General features: G+C 42.9%; 1 protein-coding gene and 1 long non-coding RNA gene across 7 annotated transcripts in view; one reads left to right on the top strand and one right to left on the bottom strand.

Moving 5' to 3' along the window:
• Positions 1 to 17,458, top strand: part of ASIC2 (acid sensing ion channel subunit 2) — a 994,452-nt gene that overhangs the window by 635,625 nt on the left and 341,369 nt on the right. The gene's annotated exons all lie outside the window — the stretch shown is intronic.
• Positions 1 to 17,458, bottom strand: part of LOC144286109 (uncharacterized) — a 101,445-nt gene that overhangs the window by 68,930 nt on the left and 15,057 nt on the right. For all 5 annotated transcript variants that reach the window (XR_013354213.1, XR_013354211.1, XR_013354212.1 and 2 more), the window contains exon 3: positions 9,654 to 9,935. This is a non-coding gene — a long non-coding RNA (uncharacterized LOC144286109). The remainder of the gene's footprint in view (positions 1 to 9,653; positions 9,936 to 17,458) is intronic.

Genomic DNA, 17,458 nt, shown 5'->3' with positions numbered 1-17,458 from the left:
ATAGGTAGAGCAAGGAATATAGTGCTTGGTACACATCAACATCTGTTAGCTCCCACCTTCCCTCTGGAAGGTGCTTCTCAAGACCTTTCTGTATAGCCTATCCCAGCAATCCCCTGTCAAGATGGCTTTGCAGTTCAAGAAGAAAGGAGAGATTGGTGGGAAGGTTCAGCTTCAACCCAGGCCAGGCTCCTCATGATCAAGAGAGAAATTAATAATGTATGGACCAGAATAGACTTCTGGCCCAGGCTCATGCAGGCAGATGTCTAAAGTAGCTCATGTCTGTTTATTTTTTGTTCCATTCTCAGACAAATTGCTCAGAAAGTTAACTAGTGAGGTAGATAGGGTCCCATGCTTATCTGAAAAGGGCTAATTTTTCTATTCCCCAAAGAGACAGGGTCTCAAGTGTGGGATGGGGCAGAGTGATAGCCAAACTGAACAGAGGTCACTTTTTGGCACTGCCTACTACTATCATCTGTGCATACACACACACATACACATACACACATCCCTCTCATGAGAGCCCAATCTTGGACTTTCTGCCCACGGCTGTCTCTCTAATAGAAATGCTAGAAAGCTGGGGAAGGGGCACAATCATGGCATGTACCAAAAATGTGATCACACTGGAAGCAGAAGCCACTTCTTGCTCACTGTTAGGGCCCCAGAACAGTCCCTGCACATCATGGCCAGCATAAACTGGGGAAACAGGGCAGACTGGGATCTAGATGGGATTTTTTTTTTAACCTAATATCACTTAAGGATGGAGAGTGAGTTTTGCTGGGTCAGAAAAGAGTGTAGTAGATGGGAGCAGAGAGGGAATGGGGGTATAATTAGGAGTGCAAGGACAAGCCTTCCACCTCATTGCCTCCCTCCTCACACTCCATTATGCCTCTGGTTGACCTCAAGTACAGGGGCCTTGGATGGGTGACTTCCTGAGGACTGAGCAAACAGGCTGTCAGAGATTCTTTGTTTGAAGAGAACAGATTCCCAGTAGTGCCAGCTTAGACAAAGTAGGGTTTATTATACAGATCCCAAGAACAGGAGATAAAGAAGGGCCTCATGATGGACCGGGCCTTGGACCCAGAGAGCCATGAGGAACCATGGTGCCCATAACTCCACCTTCCCTTCCCTGGCCTACCTGATCCCTCATCTCTGCCCATCTCTGTGTAACTGTTTTCATCTCCTGTCTCCTGCCAGCCTTGCTATCTCTGCTCCCCTCTATACATAGAGGAAGGTGGCCACCACAAAATGGTACCATCTCTCTCTGAACCTGCAATACCTGCAAATGAGGTGTTCAAGTCTCTAACTCCTGAATCCCTAGGGAAGAGGAATATAGAGCTTTTAGCAGTGTTGGCACACTAAGAAGATCAGTAAATGGTGGCTTTTTATGGATGATAGGACTTGAGTTGCAGACTTCATTCTGCCTCTGATGGCTATGCAGTCTTGGACAAGTCATTTCATCACTGAAATCTCTGAAAATGGTGGCAATAATGTTGGCTCTGTTACCTCTCGAGGACATTATAAGTATCAAAGTCAAAAGGATACAAAAGTGCTCTATAAACTCAAGTTCATTGGATGTGATGTAGTTTATGCCCTCTTCATTATGAACATCACCATCATCACCACCACTACCATCATCATCATCACCACCACTGCCATCATTATCACTACTACTGCCACCACCATCACCCCCACCACCACTATCACCATTATTACAACTACCATTATCATCATCACCACAACCACTACCATCACCATCATTACCACCACTACCATCATCACCACCACTACCATCAGCATCACTATTACCAACATCACCACCACTACTACCATCACCATCATTACCACTACCACCATCACCACCATCATTATCACCACTGCCATCATTATCATTACCACCATCATCATTATCATTATCACTACCATTATCATCACTACCACTACTACCATCATCATCATCACCACCACTACCATCATTATCACCAACACTATGATCATCATCACCACCATCATCATCATCACCACTACCAACATCACTACCACCACCTTCATAATCACTATCCCACCACCACTGTCATCACCATCACGATCATCATCATCATCATCACTATGACTACCACCATCACAAAGCGCTCAATGTCATCTTGGTTTCCAGAGGTTTCTATAAGTCATGAACCTGAAACCTTGTTTTTAAGCTAAGCTCCCTCTCTTCACTCAGAATGGTCTCCAAATATTGAATTGCACTAACTTCCATTGATTTTTTACATTTAGTCATTCATTTATTCAACAAGTATTCTTTGAGCACCTACTATATTCCAGACTCTATTCTAGATGTTGGAGATATATCAGTGAACAAAATAGACAAAGATTCCCAATCTCATGGGGCTTACATTCTACTGTAGAAGGGGAAGAGAAATAGTGAATAGTAGGCATAATATATAGGTAAATTACATAATTTGTCAGAAGATGGTCAAGCCATGGAAAAACAAAACCCTAGAGTAGGGTCAGGAACTCAAGGAGAAAGAGCTGACAGAGGTGTCTCCCTGTGCCTTCTCCACAGCCTGAACTGTTCCCTACCTTCATGGAAAACTTCCTAGCCTGAGATTTCTTTTTCCACTATGATTTTCATTGAGAAGGCTATTATTCAGCAAATATAAATCATTGTGACAAAGAAAAAGGTCCGATTAAAGAGAGATTTAAAAATAAGGTACAGTGAATTAGTAAATTATTCATAATAAAGCTGGGATCTCAATCAATATGAAGAGTAAAATGAAAGTGTTATAGAGCTGTGCCTCTAGCTTTCTTACCACAATGATGATATGCCCACACGAGACGGTCATTGCTTCCTTCCTCCAAGTCTCCAGTGGCCTTCCTATTGCAGGCCCCCAGGGCCAGCTCCAGTCAAAATAAAAAGTAGCTCAATGTGCTCCTGCAGCCCCCATAACCCTTACCTCACATGTCTTTCCCCTAGTTTTTTTTACCTTCCCTCCAGCCCTATTATTTCTTACCTCTAGTCCCTGTCCTATTTCCACCCAGAATTCCACTCTACTGACATTGATTGAGTACCTACTATGTACCAGTCCCCATTGTGCATAGTGCACAGGCAATACACACCTGAGTAACATGGGGCCCCTACTGAAGGAGCTCACATCCTAAGACAGACAGACCCTCACAAATGGCCAAGATGAGTCCTTTGACAGAGGCCGTGCAAAATGCCAGATGAGCACTATGAGTGGAGAAACTGTATTCCAGGGAAATTTGGTAACAGATGCTATCCCTGACCTGGTCCTCTCTGGAAGTGGGTGCACCCTCTGAACAGCCCTATGTTTGCATCCATCATCATTTTTTCCACTCTGCATTGTAATTGTGCATTTTCTCATCTAGTCTCCCCATGAGACAGTGAGCAGTCTAGGCAGTACCTGTGCTTCCCTAATAGTCCTTGTATCCCTAGCCCATATCACAGTGATGACTCAGAATGTTATAAGTTCCTGTGTTCAATGACATTTGTGTTAGGCCTTGAAAGATGAGTCAGAGTTCAACAGGTGGGGGAAGGAAAAATACACTCATATTGTGTTATCAGGGCTTGCTGTGCTTTCATCCCCACTCCCAGCTTTTGGAATGAGAGCCGCAAATCAGCCAAAGGAATAAACCAGTAACGGCAGAATTTCAGGCATTAGAGGAGGCAGAGAAGTGGCGTAGGTGAATTTTCCAATGCCAGCCCCCTCATTGAATTTCCCTCTGATATATCTTCAGTGTGTATGAAAGATTACTAGAGAGGTGTTCTAATTGTGTCCTTATGATGAGAAATGCCACGAGTCCTCTACTTCACCCCAGATGTGTGACCCAGGGCTAGTCCTAGATGCAAAAATATCTATAAATCATTTGGGGCAGCTTCTATAAGTAAGGCAATGAAGTAAAGCACAGGAAATGTGAGCTTAATGGTCACAAGGATCTGGATCTAAGCTTAACACCACCATTTCCCATCTATGAGTCCCTGGAAAAGTCACTTAATCTTTTTGAGCCTCAGATCCCCACATCTATAAAATGGAGAAAATAATTGTACCATGTATTTCATGGGATTTTCTAAAGCTTGAACAAGACAGCATGCATATATGTGCATAGGACATAGTAGATGTTCAAGAAATGCAAAATGTTGATCCTTGTTTCTGTTGTATCAGTTTGAGTTTCAGAGACGTCACTGTTAAAATAGTTCATTTCCATGCAGCAGAAACCAGAGGTATATGTGCTCCTGGGTGCTTCAATGAGAGCTTTGACTCAGTATTCTGAGTTCTTCCAACCCTGTGAGTTGGTGACTTGTTGTACAGCCTTGGCCAAGGCACTGCCTCACTCTGGGACTATGTCTTTAATTGTAAAATGAGAGACTTGACTAGATGGCGTTCACATTCCTTCCCATTTTGAGTTCTAAGTTTCTCTGGTTGTGAAGGGATCTGCATAGGTAGTGAAAGCTAACGTTCTCTTCCAGTTGATGACAAAGTGAAAAATAAAAGCCTGAAAGTAACTCAAAAGTCCTACTTGATTTTATTCATGATCTCTCTGCCCTTTGTAATGAATACTTATCATGAGCCAGGACTCACATGGTTATTGGTTTACTTAATTATCACTACCTAATGTTCCCATTTTCTAACTTTCAAAACTGCTGTTGAGGAGGTTAAACACATTGGTCAAGATTCCCCAGCTGCTACGTGTCAAAATCTGGTTTTTCCTTAAATTGCCAGATTCCTGATGGGAAATACCCACATATCGTTACCTTCACCCACATCAGCATTCATCTGGCCTGTCCAGCTCCAGACCCTGATTCCCCTGGCCTCTTTTTCATAAGTTAAGATCAGAGGAAGAACCCCCAGCATATGCACAAAGAGGCAGATAACAGATTTGTTAGAGCAAATGACAGGAGAATGGAGGCCTAGCTAGGCATCTATCTGTGCATAATAGGCCCTCAATATATTTTTATTGAATGGAAAGATGAGTGAATGGGAAGTGGATGGATGGACAGATGGATAGATGGATGGATGGAAGTACTATGACAGAAATTTAGTCTTTTCTCTTTTTGTATATGTGCTTCAGAAAACAAACAAACAAACAAACAAACATGATTCACCTATATAAGCATGAAGGGAAAACTGAAGACATTGCTGTGAACCTCTAGGATGTCTCCAGTCAGGACTGATTCTAAGGTAAAGCAAGGGATACAAAATATAAGGAGGCACTCCTCTCCATAAATTTTGCCTCCTTAGGTACCTCCCTTGCCTCCTCACCTTGGCCCTGATCTCATCTCCAAGATTATTTCTTTCTCAGCTCTGCTCTATTGCCTCACCTCTCCCTTCCTTTCTGGTTTGCATTATTTGGACCTTCACCTCTGTCTCTCTGGCCTAGTGTGTATCATCCTGGCTGCACAATAGAATTATCTGAGAGGCTCTTTTAAAAAATATCTATTTGTGAGCCCACCCCAACAAACTGAATGAGAAACTCCAGTGATAGGGACCAGGCATCCAGGCATCAGTATTTGATGAAGGCCCCCAACTCATACTCGCAGCCAGAGCTGAGAGCCACTGCACTACCCTCCTGATGGGTGACCCAATTTCAGGCTGGTTTTTTTGCATCATTGTTCTCACCTATGCTACTCTCTGTAACAGATACTATGAAGCAGGCATCTCTCTCCTCTAACCAAGCTCTTCTAGGGATGATTAGTGAAACGTCTCTTTCCATTTTTTACTCATAGTCCTTCACTCTGGGATGAAGACAAGTCCACAGAGACCAGATTCAAGAATAATAATATAAAAAGTAATAGTTAGCATTTATTAAAGGTTTATGGTCTGCCAGAGGCTTGCTAAATTCTTAACAGGTATTTTACTTATCATCATATTAACCCTATGAAATAGATCCCATATTTAAGCCCCATTTTGGGAATGAGTAAAGACAGGCACAGAGAGGTAAAGGAACTTATTAGCCAAGATTACACAGCTAGGAAATGGGAAAGTTGGAATTCAAATGCAAGGTCAATGTTCCCAGACCCTTCACTGCTATGCTTGGCCTGTCACCAAGATATTTTCTCAGTTAAGCCTGGTTACCTGGAATCTTAGATACCATGTTTGATCCCTTTTCTTGGTATCAAGAATGGCAAGATGAGGCTACTCCACAGACATTCCAGGTGTACCTCATTTCTTCTGAATCCTAGACTGGCACAGCTTAGGTCACCAACTGGAACCCCTTGTCAGCACATACATTCCCTCATTTTATCCTCTCTGCAATCCCAGGACATAGGTATTATTATCTCCCATTTTTCTGAGCTTAGTTTGCCCAAGGCCACACAACTAGTCAATAGTTGAAATTCTGAGCCATATCTCTTAGATAGTAAAGTTCAAGCTTTTCCCTCTACAACAAATGAGAAAAGTTGCTATGGGTCAATAGTCAGAGAAGGCTCATAGAGGAGGTGAGAATTAAGCTGAGATGTGCAGACATGGTAGGGTTCAGATGTGTGGAGGGAAGAAGGGAGGGCTTTCCAAACAGGAGGAACAACATGAGCAATGGTGTGGAAGTGGGACTCAATGGAGCATTAAAGACACGGTGAATAGCATGCTTTAGCTTGCACAGGTAATTTATATAATGCTGCAGTGAGATTGGAGCATGCACTGAGGCATATTGGGAAGGTTATTGAAAGCTAGGTAAAGGAGCTTGGGCTTCATTATGTAGGCATCAGGGAGTCACTGAGTAGGCAAGCAACATGTACAAAACAGTGTTAATAGAGTAGAAATCATCAGGATGAACTGGACAGAGGAGCAAGAAGTGAAGTAGGAGGTGAGTTTGGGATGATCACAATGGGCCACGTTGAGAGATCAGGAGACACAAACTTGGGATGATGACTGGGAAAATGGAAAATGAGGAAGAGATATAAGAAATCTAACAAAGAGAATTCTGCAGGGCTTATCTACTGATTAACTGTGAAGATTAAAGGAATGAGATGCACTGAAGATGACTCATTAACCATTGAGTGTCTGCTGCCAGAATAGGAGCTACAAATGTAAGCATTCAGCCCCTACTCCCATAAAGTGTATTGTACAGAAGGAGACACCCATAGGCAAACAAGTCATTATAGCTCAGGTGATAGTAGCTATTGTAGATATATCCTCAGACACAACTTTAGATTGAGGTGCCTTGGCTCTTGTGTCAAAGAAATAGTCAATGAGGACAACTTCAAGTTCACTGTACCCAGCCATGTGATACCAAGGAAGAAGTGATGACCTCAGCAGTGGGGTGACACAGAGGAGATGCACTGATCATATTGAAGATTATGGGAAGGGCCTTTCAGAAAGAGAGAACAGCACATACAAAAGCATTAAAATGTTCCGTGATGTGGCATATTTTAAACTCCAAGATTTTGATGCTGAATAAATTGAAGAAGAGCAGAAAAGAAATAGGAAAATCCAGAGGGAACAGTTTTAAGGAAAAGATCATGAATGTAGTGGTTAAAAGATCAGATTTTGGAATCAGAAGGACATAGATCTGCTTCTAGTCATGGAATATCAAATTAGTCACTCTGCTTCTCTGAGCCTAGTTTTCTCATCTCTAAAATGTGAACTGTATTACAGTACAGTGTTCTTGAGAGAATTAATAAGAAATATAAATAAAGCACTTAGCATAGGAACTGGCACATATATTAGTTCATTAAATGATAGTTGGGGTTGTTTTTATTATCATGGTTAAGTTTAAATGTCAATCACATGTCAGTGAGAATGCCCATTAGACAGTTAGATATGGGGGAACTGGTCAACTCAAGATCAAAGCATGGGGATGTGTTCCTCCAAGCCCCAAGAACAGACAAGTTCATCAAAGGGCCTGGATGGTGGGATAAGGGCAGAGGCTAAGAACTAAGTATCTGGGATACTGTAAATGTTTTGCTTGATGCAGGGGGAGGACGAGATCTGGCCACTGAGAGAAAGGTGGGCCAGGTCTCTTGTGGTCTCATGCAAACTGAAGGAGGTACGAATTCAGGTAGGTCAGGATCAAATACTTGACTACAAACTTTCTAGGTAAGCTTTGGGAGAATATTTTCTATGCAATGACTAGTCCTGATAAAGCTATAGGAGATCAGAAGCAGAGTAGGTGGAGGAAGCCAATTTGAAGAAAGCAGGTGACCTGAGTTCTAGGACCCACTCTGCAAATGACTCTGTCCTTTTGGGAAGATCACATGCCCCCTCTATGCCTTTTCCCTCATCTATAAAATAAGGATGGTAAATAAGATGACTTCTAAATTCCTTTCCAGCTCTCAGATTCTAAGCAGATCAGGATGTAGGTCCCTATGGGGAGAGGTTGGAAAGATGTGCTAGAGATGTCTTTTCCTTCTCTACCTGGCCACTGCTACATTTTTGGAGGAAGGAACATGTGGTACGGAGCCTCTAAGTTGGTTCTCGATGATCTCTGTCTCCTGTGTTCATGCCCTTATGTAATCCTCTTTCACTTGAATGTGGTGGTTTGGCCCCCTAGTGACTTCCTTCTAATGAATAAAATATGACAAAAGAGATAGATGTCACTTCTGAGATTACAGAGATTCAAAAAGTCTGTGAGTTACAAATAGACTGTGGCTTTTACTTTGCATGTTCTCACAATCTTTCTCACTTACTGTGAGGAAAGCCAGCTACCATGTGCCCTGTACAGATGTCTTTGTGGCAAAGAACTGAGGGAAGCCCTCATTCAACACTGAGTGAGGAATTTAACAGTCATGAGAAACTGAATTCTGCTAACAATCACAGGAGTGCCTTCCTTAACTAAGCTTTCAGATGAGACCACAGCCGTGGTGGACACCTTGCAGCTTTGCTAGGGGCAGAGGCACCTAATTGAGCTGTTCTTGGATTCTTGGGTTTCACAGAAACTGTGAGATAATAGACACTTGAGTTTTTAAGCAAATAATTTTAGGTGTGATTTGTATACAACAATACATAATTACAAACTACATGACTACATAAACAGAACAACTGAGTTATGTTTTTAAAGGAAGGGAGGAGTTAACAAGAGGAAGAAAAGAGAAGTGTGGGGATAGCATTTGGGCACAAGGAGTAGCATTAACAAATCTCAGGCTTGGGCCTCGGTGTGCCAAATTCTCGATCCCCCACATGAAGCCCAACACAGAGATGGTCCTCTATATTTACTTGATGATGTTTATTTTGGTTAACTCATCATTGTCACCTCCCCACAGTTCCTCACAAATGTTATTGTGTTCAACTCTCATTTCCCCAAACTCATCATATTATTCCTGTATATAAATAGTTCACCAAATCTTGTAGGATTTTCAAGAAAGTGTGTCAGGCCTACTGATTTGCATGCATGAAAACATATGAGAATCTTTTTGTCAGGGGAAATTGTGATATGTTCTTTCTAAACCTCTTCCTTGATCTTCTTCTGCAGACAGATTTAACTAATGGGCTAGGTGTCTTAGTCCTGGGAGAGCTATCATTAATTTCCTACCCAGCTTTATTCATAAGAACTAGTCTTATAGTCTTTTCATGTTTTCTTTGCTCTGTTGACATATTTGCTGAAACCCTGCCCAGCAATTTTTCACATATAATAGGATTTCCATTTGAGCCTAGAATCACTAGCAGAACTAGGATGACCTCCTTCTAGTACAGATCAGTACATCTCACCATATCCACTGTCTTATCTGATGTGTGCATGCAGACTTCTCAGGCTCTGTTGCAGTTAAGTTGGAACTCAGGTGACTAGTTTTGGCTGGTGAGCTATAAACAAAAGAGATTTGTTGTCCCATTTGTTTGAGGGCAGTTAAGAGTGGGAGTGGATTCTTCTTAACCTCTGTTCCTCTGCCACAGTGCTCATGGAGGCCATGAATCGAGATGGAGGCATTGCAAGATGGAAGAAGCCTAGATTGCTGAGTCACCACAGGGGGAACAACCACCCTAGCCTGGAATCTGAATGGGCAAGAAATAAACATTTGTCATGTTAAGTCATCAAAATTTGAGGGCTTATTTATTACCACAATATAATCTAGCTAGGAGGAAAGGGTCTGTCTATTGCCAAAACAATAAGGAAGAGATTGGACAATGATAAAAATGATGAAGTCCATGAAAAGAGATGTGGTACTCTCCAGTTAGTGCCTGAATGCTTAGCATTCAAGTGTCTGTTGTGTCTGTTACATATTAGTCACTTGGAGGTCTTCATTGGAAATGCAAAGGTGAAGGCCCTAATGGAAGTATTCCAATGTGTTGGAGGAACTAAAATAAGGGTTGTGGCAGGAAATCAGAGAGCTACACAGACAATGGCACTAAATGAGACCAGAGAACTGTTCTGATGGGCGACTCATGGACCATGTTAAGGATGCTAATGTGATTGTTTAAAAGGCATAGAGCAGGGGTAGCATAATCAGAGAGTACTCTTGTTCCTGGTTAGAGCATGGTCTGGTGATGGATGTAATTTAGACTCCAGGTGAGGGATGGCTATATCTTGGATGAAGGTGGTAGCAGAGTTGTTGGAGACAGGTGGGTGGATCTAGGCTTTACTGAATAAGTAAAATGAGCAAAACTTAGTGATTGATTAGATCACTGTCAAGTTAGAAAGATGTCAATATATTCTGGACTCTCAACTGAGTGTGCAATGGTGCTAGTGGTATCATTTACTGGAATACAGAATACATGCAAAGTACAAGTGGTAAATGGTAAGAGTAGAGGTGGGTGAGGGTGGTGGTATGGGAGAAGATAGTGAATCCAGTGTTAGACATTTAAGGTAGAAGCCGAGTGTGAGGCAGTCACATGGAGAAGAAAAGTGGGTACTTGGAGACACAGGTAGATCTCTAGAGGTTGGGGTGGAGATAGAAGTTTTAGTTATCAACTTAGAGATGGCTGTCAAAGATGTGTACATATGGGAGAAAGCTCCTTTGGGGAAATAGAGGAGAAAAATAATTCATTTCAGTTGAGCAAACATCTTCCTTGTGCCAGGTGCAGCTAGATACAAAGATGAATAAGACAAAGTGCCTTTGGTCTGTTAGATAATTACCTATAGTATGGTAGATACCAGGAATAGACATTCACCAAGAAAGAGAGGGTGGTGTGATCATCTCTGCCACTCAGTTAGTAGTAGGTGGGGGTCCACGAGCCTGGATCTCTTGCCACTATAGAAGTCCCTTGCTCACCATGCAATGTCTTATCTTTACGAAGACTTTGTCATTCTTCCTTACAGTCTTCAACCAGCCATGAGATGGGGATTTTTCTGCCCTTCCACCCATTCTTTGCAGACACAAACTCTACTTTTTTGCATCCTGTTGATTTTTCCCTGCAATAGAAATCCCTTTCCCAGCTTCCCCAGCAACTCTCCTCACCAAAACTTTGCAGAGTTGCAAAACTTTTGACTTCCAGAAGGCCTCTTCAGAAAAGTGAAACTAATGAACTCACTGCATTACGCAGCTGTCTCCATTAGTAATGAAATCCTTTTATTACAAGGGATTAGTTTAAAACATGTTATTAAACAGATCAAAATGAGCAATAGCAATGAAAGTCGTTAAAATGCAAGGCATACGAGAGAACAGCTTTCCCTCTGAAATAAGAGAAATCTGGAAGTTACGATTGGAATGATTTTGTGTGGGAGGAAAATGAGAAGGACGTGCTGCACGGAATGATGGGATGCAGGGACAACAGGTACAGCTTAGAATGGCAGGACTCACCTAGGACTAAGCAGAGATGGTGAAAAGAGCAGTCCCCAGTGTAATCCAAAGGCAAGGGCACAGGAATTGAGAAGGGATGGATGAAGAGGCCAGGAAAAACCTAGTAGAAGACCAGCTGTTCCATTTTGTATTCATAGCACAGTAACAATGGCTAATATATGTTGAGTGCTTATTGTGGGTTACCTTTTGCTAAGTTTTGTATTTGGACATCTTATTTAATCCTTACAACAACCTATGAAGTAGGTAATGTTATCAACCCCATTTTATAGACAAGGAAACTGAGCCTTAAGAAGTTCATACCTTGCCCAACTCACAACGAGTAAAGGCTAAGAATGGGATTTGGAATTAAGTCAAGTATATTTGACTTCAGAACCTGATCTCCTAACCACTATGCTATGAGGGAAGAGCTTAATGTAACAGAGTTATGGCCCTGTCCTCCAGGGGTTTACCATGGCATTGGGAGTATGAGTGAAATTTATGGATAACAATGCAAACAACCCAGTTTTCAAAGGAGTATAGGTCACAGCTAGGGGGCTCCAGCTCAATAGTCCAAGGATTCAGATTTAGTTGGATACACCTCAGGACTGAATCTATGTGCATATGTAAACAAGGATCCTTACAGAAAGAAGCTTACCCTGAGCACAGAGAGAAAGAACAGAGGGACACAACCTTCTTTCAAGGTCAATAATCTGCCTTTGGCAGGACAGATACAGTATGGTATGCATCTCTATTAATGAACACTTGTCCATTGTCCTCCCCTACCTCTCCGGAATGGGATTACCCGAGGAAACTCAGATTATTAAAGTAACATGAAAACAAATGTAATTTGGAATTTTAGCCTCTCAAGTGTGGATGGCACCTGGAAGTTGACACATCCTTCCAACATTGTATTCCTTTCTTTAACATTCCTGACAAACAGTGCAAGTAAAGGAGAGCCCCAGCATCATAGGGTAGCTCATTCCCCTGGTAAGTAGCACTGACTTATTAGAACATTCTTACGTAGAGCAGAAATATGTCTGGCTGACACTTTTACCAATTAACATTAATTCCTTCCATTAGCCTTACAAAATGACTTTTCAATGTGACAAAATTGGATATTTGCAAAGGGTGGTCATGTTCCATCTTCAGCCCAGATTCTACAGGGTAACATTCTCCTGGTTTCTTGGACTTCAGTGCCTTTTGTATGAGGTCACTTTTCTCAGGACATGGACCACTTTGTCATTGCCTCACTTAAAGTATGGGGGCCAGAACTGAGCATCACACCCCAAATGCTATCAGATCAACCGGACTAGTGGGACATTACCTCCTTCCTTCTGGAACCCCTACTTTTAATAATGCACACTCAGCTTCCATTCCTTTTTTTTTTTTTTTAATTTTTATTTATTTATGATAGTCATACAGAGAGAGAGAGAGAGACAGAGGCAGAGACACAGGCAGAGGGAGAAGCAGGCTCCATGCACCGGGAGCCCGATGTGGGATTCGATCCCGGGTCTCCAGGATCGCGCCCTGAGCCAAAGGCAGGCGCTAAACCGCTGCGCCACCCAGGGATCCTCAGCTTCCATTCCTAATGGCCACACCACTCTCTGGCTTGTGTCAACTCATTCTTAAGTAAACAAGCGTTTGCCCCACATGATTCTGCTAAGTCACACCACCCTCTTCCAATCCCTGTGCAGTTGGTTTCTGGACCTAGTATTAATCTCTGCTAAATGAGCTGACCCTTTGTTCCAGCTTATTGTGATCATTTTGGATCCTGATTCTGTCATCTGACATAATCACCATCCCTGCCACTGTCTTGTCATCTGCAAATTTGATGAGCAAAACTCATTGTATTTTTCTGAGTCATTGACAGAAACATGGGATTTGTTAGGCCAAGAATGCAGCGTAGGGTGGGGCCCTGATGCTGGCTAAAACTGACTGTCTCCAGATGTCTAGACATTGAGACACGGAAAAATTGATCCACTGGGTCAAAGTCACAAAAGGGCAGAGTATGAGTCAAAAGGTCAATGTACTATTGATATTGGGATGAGTTTCTGCCATGAAGCCTGCAATTGTCAGTCATTCAATGACAATTTCCTGTGCATCCATTTCTTGACATCAGCAACCTGGAAAGTACACTCTACTCTTAGGAAATAGGGGCTAAACATGCATTCTTACATGGACATCTTGGGCACAAACACAATTCCAGCATGACCAAACCTATAAGCTGTCTAATGAAAGGAAAAGATACACAATCAAGTAATTGCAATCTATGTGATAAATGCTCTCCCACAGGAGTGGACAAATTGCTGTGGAACCCTGCTAGGGAGATGTGAGCTCTACAGAAGGGACTTTAAAAACAGAAAAGGTGGACAGCCCTGGTGGCGCAGCAGTTTGGCGCTGCCTGCAATCTGGGGTGTGATCCTGGAGACCTGGGATCGAGTCCCACATCAGGCTCCCTGCGTGGAGCCTGCTTCTCCCTCTGCCTGTGTCTCTGCTTCTCTCTCTCTTTGTGTGTCTATGAATAAATAAATAAAATCTTAAAAAAAACAACAACAGAAAAGGTGACATTTGAGCTAGGCTCAAGGAGGCATGGGAGTTTGCTTGGTGAAGAAATAGGAAAGATATTCTAGGCAGAAGGGACTACAGGCACAAAAATGTGGACCAGAAAGACGTTGTAAATCTGGGAAACAACAAGAAATCTGGGGGCCTGGGGCATGTAGAAAATAAAGCTAAAAAATTATTTGTCCTCATCTGCTTCAACACTCACTAAGTTCCTCTTGTGTACTGAGTATTGTGTTTACCTCTAGGGGATGAAAAAGGCATAGTCCTTGCCTCAGGAGCTTACTAATTGGGTAGACCTGCACAAGTTACTTATCCCCTCTGAACCTCTGTATCCTCAGTAAGACAAAGATCATCAAAATCATGTTACTGGGGACTGAATGAGAATGTTTGTAGGGTATCCAGCCCAGTGCTTGACACACAATAGGTCAAACACATAGCAACAGCCCTCCTATTTTCTTTGTATGAGTTTCTGGTATAGGGCTGAGTTTCCATGGCCATGGCCCCATCACTTAAATTGAGAGTCTCTGAAATCCTGCTTCTGATGTAGCCTCCTGTCACAAGGAAGCCCATTTAGGGGTCTGGTGACATCTTCCCTCAGCATTCTGACAGAGGGGCTTCCAACCCAAGCCACACTCCAGTGTCTCTGGGAAGAATCACACTTGGTATAAAATTTCTGCATCATTGATTCTTTATTCACCTGGAAAGAAGGTACTCATTTTCCATTTATGTCTCTTTGCATCTTGTTTTGGGTGTGAACTGGTATGGCCCAGATACCAGATCCAGGTTAAAATGGATTCTAAAAGGTACTAGGATTGGAATAGACCCACCCACTGAGAATGTTTTTCCCGCTTGAGTGCTGGGAGCATCCCAGAGATGGAGCTGGTATCTGGTATCTGCCCCAGCAATGAGAGAATAATCCAGGTGGTCAGCACCAGGGATATACAATGAAGGGTTCATGCAGGGCCTCGCAGCAAAGAACTAAGAGTCACTGAGTACCTACCACATGACAATTAAAATATGCATTACAAAATGTTTCTCAAATTCTTACTTGTCATAAACACCACCAAATAGTTTATATACCACACCTCAGTTCATCCTTACACTACTTTAGGGACTGGGTACAGTTCTGGTTTCTACAAAGAAATCCAAGACTCAGGGGATCTCTGGGTGGCTCAGTGGTTTAGCGCTGCCCTCAGCTCAGGGCTTGATCCTGGAGACTCGGGATCGAGTCCCACATCAGGCTCCGTGCATGGGGTCTACTTCTCCCTCTGCCTGTGTCTCTGCCTCTCTCTCTCTCTCTCTGTCTCTCATGAATAAATAAATACAAGCTTTAAAAAAATTGTTTTAAAGAAATCTGAGACTCAGAAAATCAGATGTGCCAACTCTTCCCATGAATTATCTCATATTTTTCCTCAGAATGAACTTCCTGGTGTTATCATCACTAAAATCACTTGGTCACTGAGGAGCAGAGGAGGGACTGAGAGTTTCAGTGTCTCACTCTGGGGCGTGTACTAGTAGTGGCAGAGTTGAGTTGGAACTGTCTGACTCTAGAGTCAGAGCTTTCCCTATCTGCCTTGATAAGAGGACCCAAGAGCAAAGAGTCTGATGAAGGAGGCTTATGGCTGTGCTGGACCTGCAGAAGGTGAAAGCAGTGATGAAAGTCTTGGACAATAGAGTCAGAGGCTTGGAGGTTGTCCTGTTGATCCCTCACTCAGGGCACAAACATTCCCCAAAGAGCCCCTGTATTGTAGGAGGCCTGAATATGGGCTGCACTGAAGAAAGAATAGGGATCCAGCTGTAGGACTCAGAGGTAGCAGCCACTGACACAAACAGGGTCCTACACACCATGCCATAGCCCAGGGAGAGTGTGATGAAGGTGGCCCCAAGCAAGTCAGCTTCCCTCAGTTTCAATGGAAAAAAAAAAAAAAAAAAAGAGTGCCTGACATGGCATTTACAGTAAGAACAACAATAACAACAAAAACAAAACCTGGAAAGCTTTGGTTTCAGAACTAATAAATCCTCTGTGAACAACCCTGGTGCCAGCTGAAGATGGGATAACAATTCTTCACCATGTTCTTAATAGACAAAAAAAAAGTACAGTCACCCACTAAGTGTTGGTACAAGCCCCCTGCTGAGAAAAGCCACCGGTCTCCCTCTCCAAGGCCCCATACCCTGCCACCTAGAACTGTGAGCAGTGATTCCAGCTCTTCTTTAAAATAAAAAGTGCCTTCACTGTCCTATCTTCACTGTTTCTCTTCACTGGAGCAATTCTGGGTGAGTGTGCAGTGTGGGTGCTCGGCAGCAAGAGCATGCACAAAAGGCATGGTTTGGAGCATGTTAACCACAGTAGTGGCACATCACCTATTTGCAAGGGAAGGCTGGACCTAGCAGAGGCCACAGAGATACCCAGGGCTGGCAAAATGCAGAACAGTAGCAATTAGGAAGCATTCATGAAAAACCCTTCTTCAATGCAGACCCGTAGTCAGGCCTCCCACAGAGCAGGGACTGTGTTGAGGAAGGGAGGGGGCAAGTGTTTGTTCCCTGGATGACGGATCAAGGGAACAGCCTCACAGTCTGTGACTACGATGTCCAAGGCTGCAGAAGGACCAGCCTTTGAAAAACTGATGACTACCTTCCAGTGTAGGATGCCTGCCACTCTAGGAATTTAAAACTGAGAGCTTGATGCAGAACATGGAGGCAAGAATGTGAATTCTGAATACAGAAGCGTCTGGACACAGAGAAGTCTCTGTTCTGGCCAGCTGTGTGATTGTGGGCATGCCACTTAACCTCCCTGAGCCTGTTATTTTTCTCCCATGTAAGATGAAGGTGTCTTCTACCTCGAAGATGGAATTTACATAGTAGGTACCTAATTAGTGTTTATAGCATTATCACTATCATCATGTATGTGATGATAGTCAGCATGACCAGTTCTTAACAAAGTCCTACCGTGGGCCTACTCTGTGCAAGATAGTCAATGCCTACTATGGGTCGAGCACCAAAGTCAAGTATTGAGAACAATTGGAGATATGTACGTGGAGTCGGTTGAACTTGGTCTGTTGTCTTTAGCCCTGTCTTCAGGTTACAAGCCATATCATCCCTTTCCCTACTCACTTTCTCACCACCAACACCCTCTATTCACCACGGCAAAGGTTGTATCAGCCGTAACTGATCTGTGTGCCACAGTTGATCATCTAAAAGCTGCTTGAGATAGATCACCTTGATGATCCTCACAGTATT

The sequence above is a fragment of the Canis aureus genome, chromosome 16 (assembly GCF_053574225.1).
Source record: "Canis aureus isolate CA01 chromosome 16, VMU_Caureus_v.1.0, whole genome shotgun sequence".
NCBI classification, from domain to species: Eukaryota; Metazoa; Chordata; class Mammalia; order Carnivora; family Canidae; genus Canis; species Canis aureus.
This window is presented reverse-complemented; position numbering and strand designations above follow the sequence as displayed.